The sequence below is a fragment of the Coturnix japonica genome, chromosome Z, assembly GCF_054131305.1.
Source record: "Coturnix japonica strain WE chromosome Z, WE-NBRP24, whole genome shotgun sequence".
NCBI lineage: Eukaryota > Metazoa > Chordata > Aves > Galliformes > Phasianidae > Coturnix > Coturnix japonica.
Window position 1 is genome coordinate 66,126,722 of NC_140702.1, and position 13,556 is coordinate 66,140,277.

At 45.9% G+C, this 13,556-nt stretch overlaps 1 protein-coding gene across 4 annotated transcripts in view; it reads right to left on the reverse strand.

The window, feature by feature from the left end:
- LOC107305798 (phospholipid-transporting ATPase FetA-like) overlaps positions 1–12,880 on the reverse strand; it is a 71,186-nt gene extending 58,306 nt beyond the window's left edge. The window contains exon 1 of one of the 4 annotated variants that reach the window (XM_015848364.3): positions 12,620–12,880. The gene's annotated coding sequence lies outside the window, so the exon portion shown is untranslated. Of the gene's footprint in view, positions 1–2,771; positions 3,055–3,217; positions 3,359–12,619 lie in introns of those variants that run through there. The other 3 variants (XM_015848363.3, XM_085528804.1, XM_015848362.3) reach the window with 3 other exon arrangements.
- Between the last annotated feature and the right edge of the window lie 676 nt (positions 12,881–13,556).

Sequence of the window (13,556 nt, forward strand, 5' to 3'; positions counted from 1 at the left end):
GTTTTCTTTATGCCTCCATTTTTTATTTTTTTATTTTTTTTTTCAAATTTGAGATTCACTTTCCTTTCCACATGTTGCAACTGAAGGCTCTTCATCCCCTCGTCACTCACGTGTGCTGCTTTGGTTTTAATTTCCCTTTGTGCTTTCTGGAAAAAATGATGTTTCTCAGTTGTTTCATTTTTATGTGGCGCAAAGAACTTCTCAAATTCTGGGGAGGCACTTTCACAACCTCCTATCCCTGAATTAACTGAAAACCCTACTAAACACATGAAAAGTTTCAGTAGTCAGAAGACAATTTCCTGTTTGCCTTTGTTTCCCCTGGCACCAGCTGTTCCCAAATGCAAAGTGAAGCACTGCTTCCATCTCCTCAAGTTGTCCTCCCCTGGGTCAGCACCAATTGGCTTTTCCACTACTCCATCTTCTCAGTGGTTTTGTTTCCTTCATGCTTACTCCAGGTAACCCTCACTTTTCCATGATGTACCGGGAATAGAGAGGTCTTTAATCACACAGGTCCAGCCCCTTTGCCTAGCAGGACACAGCTCACTTCCCCATATCTCCACAACCTATAGCACAAAAGTCATTTTAAACTCCAATTCCCACTTCCTGATTTATTAGTATTCACGAGCTATGAATACATTATGACTTTTCACTACAGAAAGCTTTTGTACCTGCAGTGCTCCACAAACATTGATGCCACCACAGTGAGGGGTAGAAAACCAAGGAACAATACATCACAACAGCGATGAACGGAGAGCAGATGTTCCAGATGGAAAACATGTCTGCTTTCTTGGCCCCATTTCTCAGGGCGTAACTACACAATACATCAGACTCTATGATAAATATGAGCTAGGAAATACTCAGTGCTTCTGCTCCCATCACCTCGCTCCAGACTTTGTGAAATGATCCACACTAAATAGAATAATCTTTGGAAGGGTTATTTTGATCCAGATCATGGGGAGTAGTTGAGTACAGGCTGAAATTCCTGTGCAAACATTGGTTTCAGTGGATTTCAGGTGGCAGCAAATTGTGCTCTAATATTAGAAATGAGCACCCAGAGTCCAAGGAAAATAGGCAGGAAAACAAGATTTCCTCAGCCACCATGCACACTGTGGTATTTATACACTCTAAAGAACTGAAATAGCTCTGCCAGGTAAAGATTCAGAATCCATTTCATGCCTTCACTCACCAACTTTCTGTGCCAGATCAAGTTTTAAAAGTTATTTTTCTTTCTGTATTTAGTTGATGTAACAACAACAAATATTCACAAGTCTTACGTTGTTTTGATTTTGATTTTTTTCTCTCATGCTGCAGTACCAAATAGTCAGCAAAATACCCAACAGCTCAACATATGAGAAAACACATCCCAAGCACAGTGCATGACAGTGGGGTTCAAGACCGCCCATACTGCAGTCTTGGTAAAGCAGTGCTGCCAAGCACCATGAGATGAAGCAAATCAAAGCCCCAGGTTTTGAATGCATATCACTATAAGCTGCATTTGAAGGCACAGCTGGGAAAATTCAGAGGGTTTAAAATACATGAGGTTCCCCAATCTCTCTGCTTTTTCCATCCCCACGTTGCACTTCTGCTAAGGGATGTACAATGTCAAACAATGAACCAGGAGTCATGTTTGTTCTGGGTATCACAGAGTGGGATATCGTGGTAGTGCAATGCTTTCTAAAGCTCTGGGAAGAGCAGCACAATGGCCTGGCACAGTTGGCATGGACTGACCTTGTAGTGTGCCACAGAAAGTTATGTTTGTAAAGGGCCTCCTTCAAAGGTCTGCTGCGTCAACTCTTTCAAACTACTCAGATTTTGGTTCCTCAGAGTATGAAGACTTTTCCTCCTCCTATCTAAAGCAAATACTTAGTGTTTCAGCCAGAAATGGTTAGCACTAATCATCTTTAAAACTGATACGTGTCAGCATGTACTTTTTTCCACCTCTTCTTACACCCCCTTTTGTTCAAACACCTCAGAAACAAAGCAGGGAGCAGCGTGTCCTGCATCCCCCCCAGGCAGGGGAACACCAAAAGCAGGTTGCAGAGTTGGCAACTGAAACGTTTGTTTTCATTCTCAGAATCAGGCTCCTCTGGGGCTGGAATGGGGCAGGTCTGAATTCAGCCAGGAATAACTTGAGGAAACTAAACATGGTCACTCCGATCATCAGGCTTTGCAGAAGAAGTGGCGGCTTAGATTTACATCCACTCATTCACTACAACTATGAAAGGCGCTCTGAGAACTCCCCAGGGCGTTAAACACCTGAAGATGTACCTGGGATGGGGTGAGCCAGCTCCTCAGCCAGATGGATACGCAAAAACCCAGGAAACTCCCCCCTCCCTTCCAACACGCCAGCGCAATTAGCTGTAATTGCCAGGAAACAGCCTGTTATCTGCCACGTCTCAAAGCCACGATCCAACATCCTCCATCTGTCTTCATTAAAGCACCCCTCAGCGCTGACACCGGGAGGGCGGCGGTGCGGTGCTTTGCGGTGCTTTGCGGTGCGTTGCGCTCCCCCCCCAGCGCCGCCGAACAACAGCACCGCGGCGGCTGCTCCGCCCTATCAGATCTCTCGGGAAAGGGAGAGTTGTGGGGGGGGTTAAATAAATAAATAAGAAAGAAACTCAGCCCATAGAACGGCGATTAAGCTCTACAAAGTTGTCCGGAGTTTGGAAAAAAGCAAGTTTGCCGTCTCCCCCCCACAACCCCACCCCACTCCCCACTGCGAAAAGTTGACCGAGGAGAGAGGCTTGGAGAAGGGAAGCGTTCGATCTTACCCTGGAAGGCTCCTAAAAGTCACAGCAACAAAGCTGCTGCCCTCCATAGCACTCCTCTGGTCTCCTTTACTCGCGGCTCGATCCCCTCCCAGGATCAGCAGCTTCAGCGATGGCATTCACCCAAGGAAGCAGAGACACACGGGCATCGTGCGCCGCTCTCCCACCCCGAACGATCGATCCGGCGTGGCCCCGCTCTGCCATACAACGTCCCGGTAACTACTACATTGACTCCAACTTCCCTGCTTCTTACTTCACTCACTAGGCTTGGCTTCTCGCCAAATCCTTCCTCTTTTTTTTTTTTTTTTTTAAGTTCTGTTTCCTGTAGACACAGACACAGAGTAGCGGCTCCTTAAAAAATTAAACACCCAGCACAAAGAGCTGCGAAAGACCCCAGATGAGAGGAGCACCCCGTGTGACTCTGCAGGAGAGACAGCTGATCTCCTCACCTACCTCCTGCTGATGCTGAAGCGTTCAAAGCAAGAGGGTGAAAGCGTCCAGCATATCAAATTGCCTTAAAAGAGGATGAACTTGGTAAGGGATCCATCTCCCAGCAGCTGCCACCCCACGCTCTACTGCTGAAATCAGTCAGGGTTCTCTAAACCCACAAAAACTCTCCTTCAGGTTGATCCCAAGGCTCCACCTCGCACACTTTCAAACAGTCACGAGCAGCAAAAACTCTGCAGAGAAAAACCTCATCAAGTAGAATTGCATAATTGCAACCACAGAGCTTCCTCCAGCCCGTCAGAGGATCACTCAGCTGCTGAGACGTCAGGGGTTGCTCATCCCTGCAGTGTGACCTCCCCTTGGTTGCCCAGACATGCGTGTGGCCTCACTGCCCTCTGGAACACTCCTTCCTGACAGCCCCAGGGACCCTGAAGAGCCTCCCAACCTTCCCCTGTGTTCCCACCACACTGATTTCTTTCCCCAAGTTATGGGACCATATAGGCAGTGATCTCCATATGCCAGAGCTGACCAGGTTCACTGAATGACCCAAACTGGGCCAACTGCAGCAGTAATCCACCTTCCTGTGCACTGCAATTATTCTACAATCGCTGAGTTCTTTGCCTAAGATGTGTCAACAGTAACATCTACCAAATGTGTGTCTCTCTCTGCTTTTTTCTCTCTTCATCTGCAGTGTTTCCCCACTGGGTTTACAGAAATACTGCTAGAATTAATTTCAAGCCTACACATAAACACTTGAACGCATTAATCAGCTGATTAATTGTAGTAACTTGAGGGACAAAGTCTTCACAAAGGGTATTCTCTGTAAAATGAAGTTGTCTGAAGTCCTATCAAGAAAAAACAAAACAAAAGCCATGGAAGGCCTGGATGCTGCAGTGGCAGAGTTTCTGTGGTCATAAAGGGATCAGTGAAGGGTGGCGATGAACAGGACCTCATAGCACCAAAGGCAATTTCTGAAGGAAGAATAAAAGCCTGTACCCCTTTTCTTTGACTCCGGGGTTGTTCTTCCAAGCTATGCCTGTCTCAGACAATGTTAGCTAATAATTCTACACTACTTCTACTTGCTTTGCTGCCATCTTTCTACTCATATCACTTCAACATTGGCCACAGTCATTTCTTCCTTCCTGGAGCAGAAGCCATCTCCTCCCTTTGACATGAGAGTGGACTCAACCACAGAGTCAGCTGGCCTTGGGTCTTGTTTATACTTTGAGATGGCTATGAATTGGATAGGTTGTTTTGTTCTTGATTTTTGATCAAACATATGTTGGCAGTGCCTTTTTCCTTCTGTTATACATCCCCCATGAACTTCAGTGAACCTGCACATTTAAGTTTGGCACATGTGGAAGCATTCAGAAGAGCAACAGTCACTTAATGTACCAAATAATCTCTGAGACCTCTTCTTGTTTTACACTTTTGGCCCTTGGGAAACAGCTTCCCAATGATCACACCATTTCCTTCCTCCTTACAGATTTCTAAACTCATCATGGAGGGACGCTTTCTGTTTATAGAAACAAGCAGCTACATCCAAACCATGATTCTTCACTGCTGGTTCCTCCACTTTCCCAGCTGTCCACCAGTTGCAAAGGGCAGGATGGGTGCCATTAAAACTTTAGCCTCCCACAGCTGGGAGAATGATGTCCAGACACTCAGCCTGTGCTAGATTTCAGCTACACTCAAGATGCAATGACACTGCCTCATCCTCTGTGACACTGGACCACATCCTCTGTGCCTCTAAATATCAATGTTGAGAGACAGCAGATGATCCTCTCTGGAGGACACAGGACTCAAACATGCCTGGTGACTTAGTAAGGCTCTCAGTGGTTTAAGTAACCAGAAAGCATAACCCATGTAGAGAGAAACAGGAGGAAAATACATCCTGGAGCATCCCATAGAGCAGAAAAAAATATTAGCCCTAGTGAAAGTCCTTCCTATGCAACTGCTTTCACACCTCTCCTGTACAGTTCAAAATGGGCACCAGTGAGTTTGGCTTTCTACTACTGTTTTCTAACTCCAGTCTTGCCCAGTTTGAACGTTTGAAGCTTGACTTGCTGCACAGTGGCTGGTACCTCTCATTACAGAGCCAAGCTGGGCATACCCCAGACCCCACACCACTGTGGTCTCCTCCCATACCCTATGCTTTCCTCCTCCCTGCTTCCAACAGCCTCCAACAAGGAGAGGGATAAGGAGCAAGCCCCACTTTGGAGCCCACAGACACATCTGTTGTGGTCATGAGCATGTTTAAAAGCTGCAAGGGATCATATGGATATTTCATCCCACTGGCAGACTTTCTATCTCCGGTTCTTCTTGTACTATCACCAGTTACCTGGGAAAAGAGGCCGACCTCCCATTGATGCATCCCCTGAAATAAGATATTCCAAGTGACCCTACTGGAAGGGATGCCCTGGATTCCCTCCCCCCACCATGCATAGCTTCATGGGTGCAGTCTGAAGCCTGGTACACAGCTTCAGCACTGCAGGATTATACCACAGTATTCCCGTACCTCACTGCTTATTCCAGCAGGTGGAAGCTAACACAGTGCTGTAAGATAGATGCCGAATGGAAATGGTCAGAAAATAGTTTCAGTAGGCGTGTGCAGAATAACATGACTCATACAGGTCAGAATTTGTTGGAGTGCCACTTACCTGCAGAATGGAAGGAAGGGTTTGTGGCTCAAAATTCCATTTCTCCATCAGACCCCTGTCCCAGTGCTGTGAGCCTTTAACAAACAATGATCCTCTAGGGAAATACATGAGATATCCACAGCAGTGCAGCCTCTTGACTTCAAAAGGAAAGCAGCAACCAGATCTGCAAACTGTGGGTCTCCTCTTCCTGGCACCAGCACCAGCTAATGTGATACCTTCTGACATTTTAAAGCAGCAATTAAATTAGACCCTGTCTTTCTGCCCCTTCACAGCCCATAGGAGACAGAGCGGAGGTGAAAAACTTTCAGTCAAATGGTGTTCATATGGGTTCAGCTGCTCAAATTACACAGAGGAGGAGATAAATTTTCCATTCAATTCTTCAGGGAGTGAGGACCAAGAACACCCAGTCCCTGAGGTTTCCAGTTCTCACCAGATTTGGTAACTTGTGCTTACGACCTCCCATCAGTTTCACCGTGCAGGTAGGGAAGGAACGTCTGCAAAGATGAAAGTCCTGCAGGTACCTGAAATAGCTGCTAGGCGATTTGAAGGCAGAACAGGACATAAGCTGTCATAGGGTTATATTCTTGGACCATAAATATATGCCTCTTCACTTGCTGGTGGCACAGCATGGAGAGAGCACAGGGATTAACTGGCAGCAGCCCAGATGTGCCCACACTGCTTTTAGCACATGGTTCCTAATCACCTATGGTGGACTCTCAGGGGGACTCTTGGGAGGGCTTGTTAAAGGCTATGGGAGGGCTCATTAAAGGCTATTCATGCTTGCATGAGTAGAAAGTCTATGGCTGAGGATAAGGCAGGAGCCCAGCCTGTGAAAGGCTCAGATCAGAGAGCCCTTTGAGGCATAGGTGTTACACAAGACCTCCTGTTGTTATTTGCGAGGCAGTGGCTGCCACAGACACATATACTGTATCTGGTGGCACTTAAAACACCACCACATGTGTGCTGCTCAGACACATCACCAAACCAGCTCACACCACTAAGTAACTGGGATGCCCCCAGTGGAACCCTCTGCTCAAACATGCTGATGACATCCAACCCATCTGGGGCCAACAAAAGGCCTAAGTGCTGTACAAAGTCTTCACTCTGATGTGCACTCATGGGAAAAACAGCACTTTTAGCATGATACTACAGGACCCTAAGGGCCCTGTAATGGCTATACACAGTGTACAATATCTCCACTGGTCACCTAGAGGCATTCTGGCCTTGTGCTCTCTTTATGACCTCTGCTGCAGTGGGACAGCAAGCACCGATGCCTGACAGATGTGCCAAGGAGAGATGTGCAGGCAAGAGAGGCATTGCTCCTTGGATCCTATCATGTATCTATCTGATCATATGAACAGTGCCCAAAACTCTGGACAATGCTGCAATGCAGCTCCCCGTCAGGCACGAGGGCAGTGGGAGATCCTGGTATCTTCAGGGACAGGTAGCTTAGGCATTTCCTACAGCATCACCCACGGAGCTGGGAATTATTTGCCTAACTCCTTGTGATTTACTTTACGTATTGTTCTGACAATTAGCCTTCACGTGAGAAGCTCAGGTGGTGCTCTGAGAGTTTTCCTTTAAATGTCATGTCACATCCATTATGCTCATAAAGACTTTAGCCACAATTCCAAATTAAACACACCATGTGTACATACATCAGCACTGCCTCTTTTTCCAGGCTATAGTCACATCTATCCTGCCAAGAAAAACTCTGAGGCAACCTGCTGCCACCCATGACATTCTCTGTAGTACTGGCAACCTTTTCTATACTCCGTGTTATCATTCTGTACCTATGCAGAGCACTGACAAGTGAATAAGAAAAACTGAACCCCATGGCAAAGGAGCATGGCCAGCATGAAGTCAAGGGAAAAAAGAAAAGAGAAAAAAACCAAAAAAGCTGCCTTAATAAGGCAGGGGGAGCCTGGTGCATCAGGAAGAAATTGGCTCCCCTCTGCACAATCAGATTTCAGCTAATTACCCAAAGATCTGAAACAGCTGTTCTAATGCACCCTGACATAAATGTGCACAAACCCACTGTTTTCCCTGGAGATTTCCCCAAAGAAACTGCATGGCATTTTCACCAGCAGTTTGCCCTTCCAGCACAGAATGCCCTCTGCACCAAAGCAGGAGTGCAGGGCTCTGCCAGCTCCACTGACATGCAGGTGTGCCAGGGTCCGGCGCTGGCAGACTTTGCTTCTATTCAGGTCGGGCAGTGCCCTCCCTTGCTCTCCAGGTGTTTAACAGAAACACATGTTCCTCTGCACTCAGATGGCTGAGAACAAAGGGCCGCATTATTCTCACCTCTGTGCTTAAGCTGTGAGTTCCCATTAACTTGAATAGAATTCGTGCACAGAAATCCCTCTGCAGCCATACAAAAAAAAAAAAAAAAAGAGGATTCAGGGGGTACAGCTCCAACTTGAGGTTAACCACAGCCATGTTGTCTGCTGGGGTGAGATGCAGCATTGCAGGAGGTCCTCTGGTATGAAGATCCTCCTCTTTCAAAGGGGATGCAGGAGTTGGACTCAATGAGCCTTATGGTTCCCTTCCAACTCAGGTTATTCTATGATTCCATATCAGAAGGAAGGCAGGTATTTAACTTAACCTCCTGTGTTAGGATTTTTCACACCACGTTTTGTTTCTCAGCTTGCAGAATAAAAGCTCCACCAGAAGAGGAGACATCTGCTGCTTCTGACAGCAGTCAGAGCTGTTGCCATGTGTCTGCTGAAGGCAAAGATGTGCAGCCTGAAGAGAAGGAATATGCTGGAGAAACCACATGACAGAAGACTAAATCAGACTCTGAGAGACAAAAAGGAATGAAGTCAGGTATCAGCAGTGCTCTGTGGTACCGAGTGCCTCAGCCAGGGAAATAAAAATACTTTTCTCATCACATGCAGTTAATTCCATTATTTCCTGTTATGAGTTTTTTACTTCCTTGCAGCACTGAACTGTGGTAGGCAGCAAAGTGCCCCTCATACAGGATGTGGCACATCATGAGCCCATCACCCCATTGTGGTGTTGGTGCCCACAGTGCACAGTGCCCACACTGCCCAGCAGCTTGGTTCCACAGGTGGTATTGCACGGTGTGGGTGAAGAATAAATGTTTTCTAAAGACAGTTAATACCTGGACAAGCTCCCTGGCATGAAGCAAAGTGCTAGAAAACATGTAATCCCCAAAGACCTCTGCAATGATGATACAGTCAGAGCAGAAAGAAGGCCATGTGTAGGGAAGTGAAAGTTATAATTCTATTAGAAAAAGTAAGGTTGGATTAGCTTTGGGGGCAATAGTGGTAGTGATTCCAGTTATACATTAAATATCATTTCAAAAGTTTCAAAGCCTGAAGAAGTGACATGATGCCTCTTCTGCTCAGAACAGCCCTAGGTTCAACAGTGGGGAAGGAGGCACAAAATATTGTTTTAGGGTTTGCTGGATCTATGTGGTGTCACTGAGCCCTTTATACTATGGTTGCTGCTGCTGCATTTTAAAGTCTACAGGCTGTCTCTAGGATTTACCATTAATTGATGGCAGAAAGATTTGAACAAACAATTTCTTTCATTTTACAAGTGCCCAACAATTTTGACCAAGTTTGTCCATTTTTGGTTCCTAATTCCAGTCTTCTGTTTGTTACCAAAACAAGAAGAGGCTTCCCTGCTGCCTCTTACAAACATCTGAAGGAAAAGACACAATGGAAGAATTGTGTGGAATTGAATGGAATTGAGTGGAATGGAACAGCAGGAGAAGAGAGGGGAGGAGAGTTAGAGGGAGAAGAGAAGGGGAATAGGAAGGAAAAGGGAAGGGGGAGATAAGGGAATAAAAAGGGGAGAGGAGAGGAGAGGAGAGGAGAGGAGAGGAGAGGAGAGGAGAGGAGAGGAGAGGAGAGGAGAGGAGAGGAGAGGAGAGGAGAGGAGAGGAGAGGAGAGGAGAGGAGAGGAGAGGAGAGGAGAGGAGAGGAGAGGAGAGGAGAGGAGAGGAGAGGAGAGGAGAGGAGAGGAGAGGAGAGGAGAGGAGAGGAGAGATTTAAGATGGAAAAGTAAAATAAATGTTATCTGTCTGAGAAGTGAAAAGGCTTGGCAACAGTCCTGATAACAGCAGTATAAGCTGCACACAGCTCTTGCCAAAGAACTGGGAAAAGGGAAGGTCTGCTTAATGTTAAACCAGTGGGTAATCCAGGTGGCCTCTAAAACTACAACTCACAGTAGCTACAAGGGCAATAAACTGTAGCTGGGAAACCTCCTGGAGCAGGAAGGAAACAATGGATGAAAGTGTAACACTGAACAACCAGTACAGGTGGGCAAGGAACTGCACTGGCCCCTGGGCTGAGTCAGGGAGAGTAAAAAAGTAGCCAAGGAACATGAAAAGGAGCCTTGTTCTCATACCGGTCACAGTCCTGCCCATGCAGCCCATCATTGGCCTTGGATTCAACCCATTATCGTACAGCCCCAGCCCAGACATCTCATACTGTGTGGAGAAAACCAAGGACTGTGATCTACTTTCTTTTCCTCCTTTCAACGCTCCTTCTTGGGGTACAGATTTGGAAACATTGGTAAACTACATAATTCAACTTCTGAAGTGGGAAAAACAGTTTTTAAAACATATTTGTATCTAAATGTATCCAGTGGCTGTGGATGGTGGAGTAGAACTCACCTCTTCAAGCTTTCCAGCCTCATAATGAGGGCACTCGTGACTTTTCGCCATTATATCACCCTACACATATACAAGAATCAAATATTTCTCCTCCTGGAATCAATGCTGACATAAACAGGACTTGTGCTGGACATACAGTTGTAAGAGGTTGGACAACTGTGTGTGCTAAGCACTGTCATGCAGGGCATGGAAGGTGTGACGTGGTGGCCTTTCCAAAGCAGACAAATGGCTGCTTAGCTGCAGGGACTTGTCTATCTGACAGTGATGTACCATTCACAGTGATGCTGGAAGCAGTTTTCCAGCCTAACTTGAAGAGAGTTATACTTTCATGTCAGCAAATTACTGCACTTTACTGTTCCCTCTCTTTCAGGCATTATTATTATTATTATATATATATATTTTTTTCCTGCTTAGGCCTGGAATAGCAACTTTCAATTCTGCTAAGATGTATGTAGGTCATGAATATGTTAACAACTAGAGCCAAAGCGAAAGTGCAGTAAGTCATACATTTCACTAAACAGAGATCCACAGAGAGTTTTTACTGCTTAGGCATTTGCTTCAAAGGAAGCAAACAGATCCTGCTGTAATGTGAACTGCAGGTTATTTTGCTCTGGTTGTTTGCAGCTGAGTAACACAGAAAGCGCCTCTGTCACATATGGTCTTAACTTTTCCTTTAAATGTTACTTCTGAAATAATTTATCACTTGAAGAAATGTAGGTTAAGGAAGTTAACTTCAGCATAAAAACTGCCCTTCCCCTTGTAAACTCACTTAGAAATTCATGCTGGTTTTCGTGGGACTTTAACTGGTGTCAGTGATACCAAAATTGTCACATCTCCATGGTCAGAGAGAAGAGCAATGCTGTGTTGTGAAAATCCTTCAATACAGGGCTATAGAGACATACTGCTGTGTTAAGGGTTGAACTATTACCAGATACCAAGGAAGGATGTAAGATAGTTTATATCAGACAAGCAAGGATTCTGGGGGAGAAGTGGACATTTTTATCTGTAATTCAGAAGATACTTAGGATGTGTTCTATCTAAGCAGAATGGGGATTCATAAAGTCTTTGGCTGCCTGTAAGTTGGCCTCCTAATCTCATGCTTTTGAATTTCAAAGGCAGTGAGGCCATAGAATAATGGAATCATTAAGGCTGGAAAAGACCATTCAGACCATCCAGCCCAACCCCCACCCACCTCACCATGCCCACCACATCCCTCAGTGCCACATCTACACAGTTCTTGGACACCCCCAGGGAGTGTGACCCCACCACATCCCTGGGCAGCCTGTTTCATTTATCACTCAATATACCACAGGGCAGAAATCATCACTCATTAAATGGTTCATTGGCCACTTTGAGCTCGAGCGCATCTTCTCTGGAGGCAGTCATGATGCAAAATATTTTCTGATGGAGGCAAGACCATCCCGTGTTTCATGTCTTTTTTGTTACATTAAAATGCAGTTGCCAGCAACAGTGGTGGAGAAAGCACTGCGCATGTTTTGGACCCAAAGTCAGCCAAATGAATGGGTGTTTTCTCACCACCTTTGGTTTACTGGAACCTCACTTCAGTGGTCCCAGCTCCCTCTAATTTAGGGTGTCATTGATAGAATAAAGCTGGTGTTACACAAAGAAAACCTAGACACGAGCCATCGTCCAGAACCAACATTTAGAGATGCAGCAGGAAGGAAGGAAGGAAGGAAGGAAGGAAGGAAGGAAGGAAGGAAGGAAGGAAGGAAGGAAGGAAGGAAGGAAGGAAGGAAGGAAGGAAGGAAGGAAGGAAGGAAGGAAGGAAGGAAGGAAGGAAGGAAGGAAGGAAGGAAGGAAGGAAGGAAGGAAGGAAGGAAGGAAGGAAGGAAGGAAGGAAGGAAGGAAGGAAGGAAGGAAGGAAGGAAGGAAGGAAGGAAGGAAGGAAGGAAGGAAGGAAGGAAGGAAGGAAGGAAGGAAGGAAGGAAGGAAGGAAGGAAGGAAGGAAGGAAGGAAGGAAGGAAGGAAGGAAGGAAGGAAGGAAGGAAGGAAGGAAGGAGAAAAACAAGCAAAAATAACCAAAATCTGGGCTCTTCTGCAAGGCTTTACTTCTCCATCATGAGAAGAAATTGACCTACCTGGCTGTTCTGTGCTGTCTTCTCTATCTGAAGCTGTTTGTCAAGATAAGTGGAAGGGCTATCCTCAGAACCATGCAGGGAGCTGCAGCCACTGTGCAGGTCCCTATGGGATAATTCAGCAGAGCATGCCAGGCTGCTCCCCAGCAGGGCCGCAAAGCTCCCCAGGGAGTGCTATGCTTTCCAGGTAGACCTGCCCAGGGACAGAAGTCACAGGATGTCTCAGTGTGCTTCACGTCCTCAGCAACGGCTGCAGGAGAAAAGGCAAAGTTCCCCGAGCTGTGGGTGGAACATGGCACAGCATTGCACTGAGTAAATAAAAGCAATTGATCCTTGGACTCAGGTGCACCATCGGGTATTAGGAAGGTTGATACCATGGGCAGAACTCTGTATTTTGTCTGAGAAATGAAACCTCAAGCGCCTTTTTGTAGTGAAAGCAGTAGCCAAGGCTGTAAACAAGACATTGCGTCCAACTGTCTGCAGTCAGGAGACTTAACGTTCTCAGACAGCACACAGATGGAGACACTTAGAAGAAAAAGGTACTCTATCTCAAGAACATCTCACTGCCTCCCATAAGGACATACAACCTTTGGCATGCAAGCAGTTACTTTAGTGCCTTAAACTGGGGGTAACAATAATGGTTCTGAGGTAGGGAATGACAAAGCTAATATAAAAAATCACCTTGTAGAGGGTAATGTGAACACATAAGAGTAAAAACAGATAAATATCTAAATGGCATTTATAAAGCCACGCTGGCATTGCAGACTGTCCTGCAATTTCCCACAGTGCAAACTGCCAGTGCTAGCTCAGAAACCACAGGCTGCTCCTGTAGGCTTTTTTGTCGCTTGCTTTGATGTTTGGTGATGTCTGGATGAAGAAAAAGTTACAAAAAGCAGCAGAGTTAAAGATGATTTTAAAGAAGCAATATTATTTTTTATAT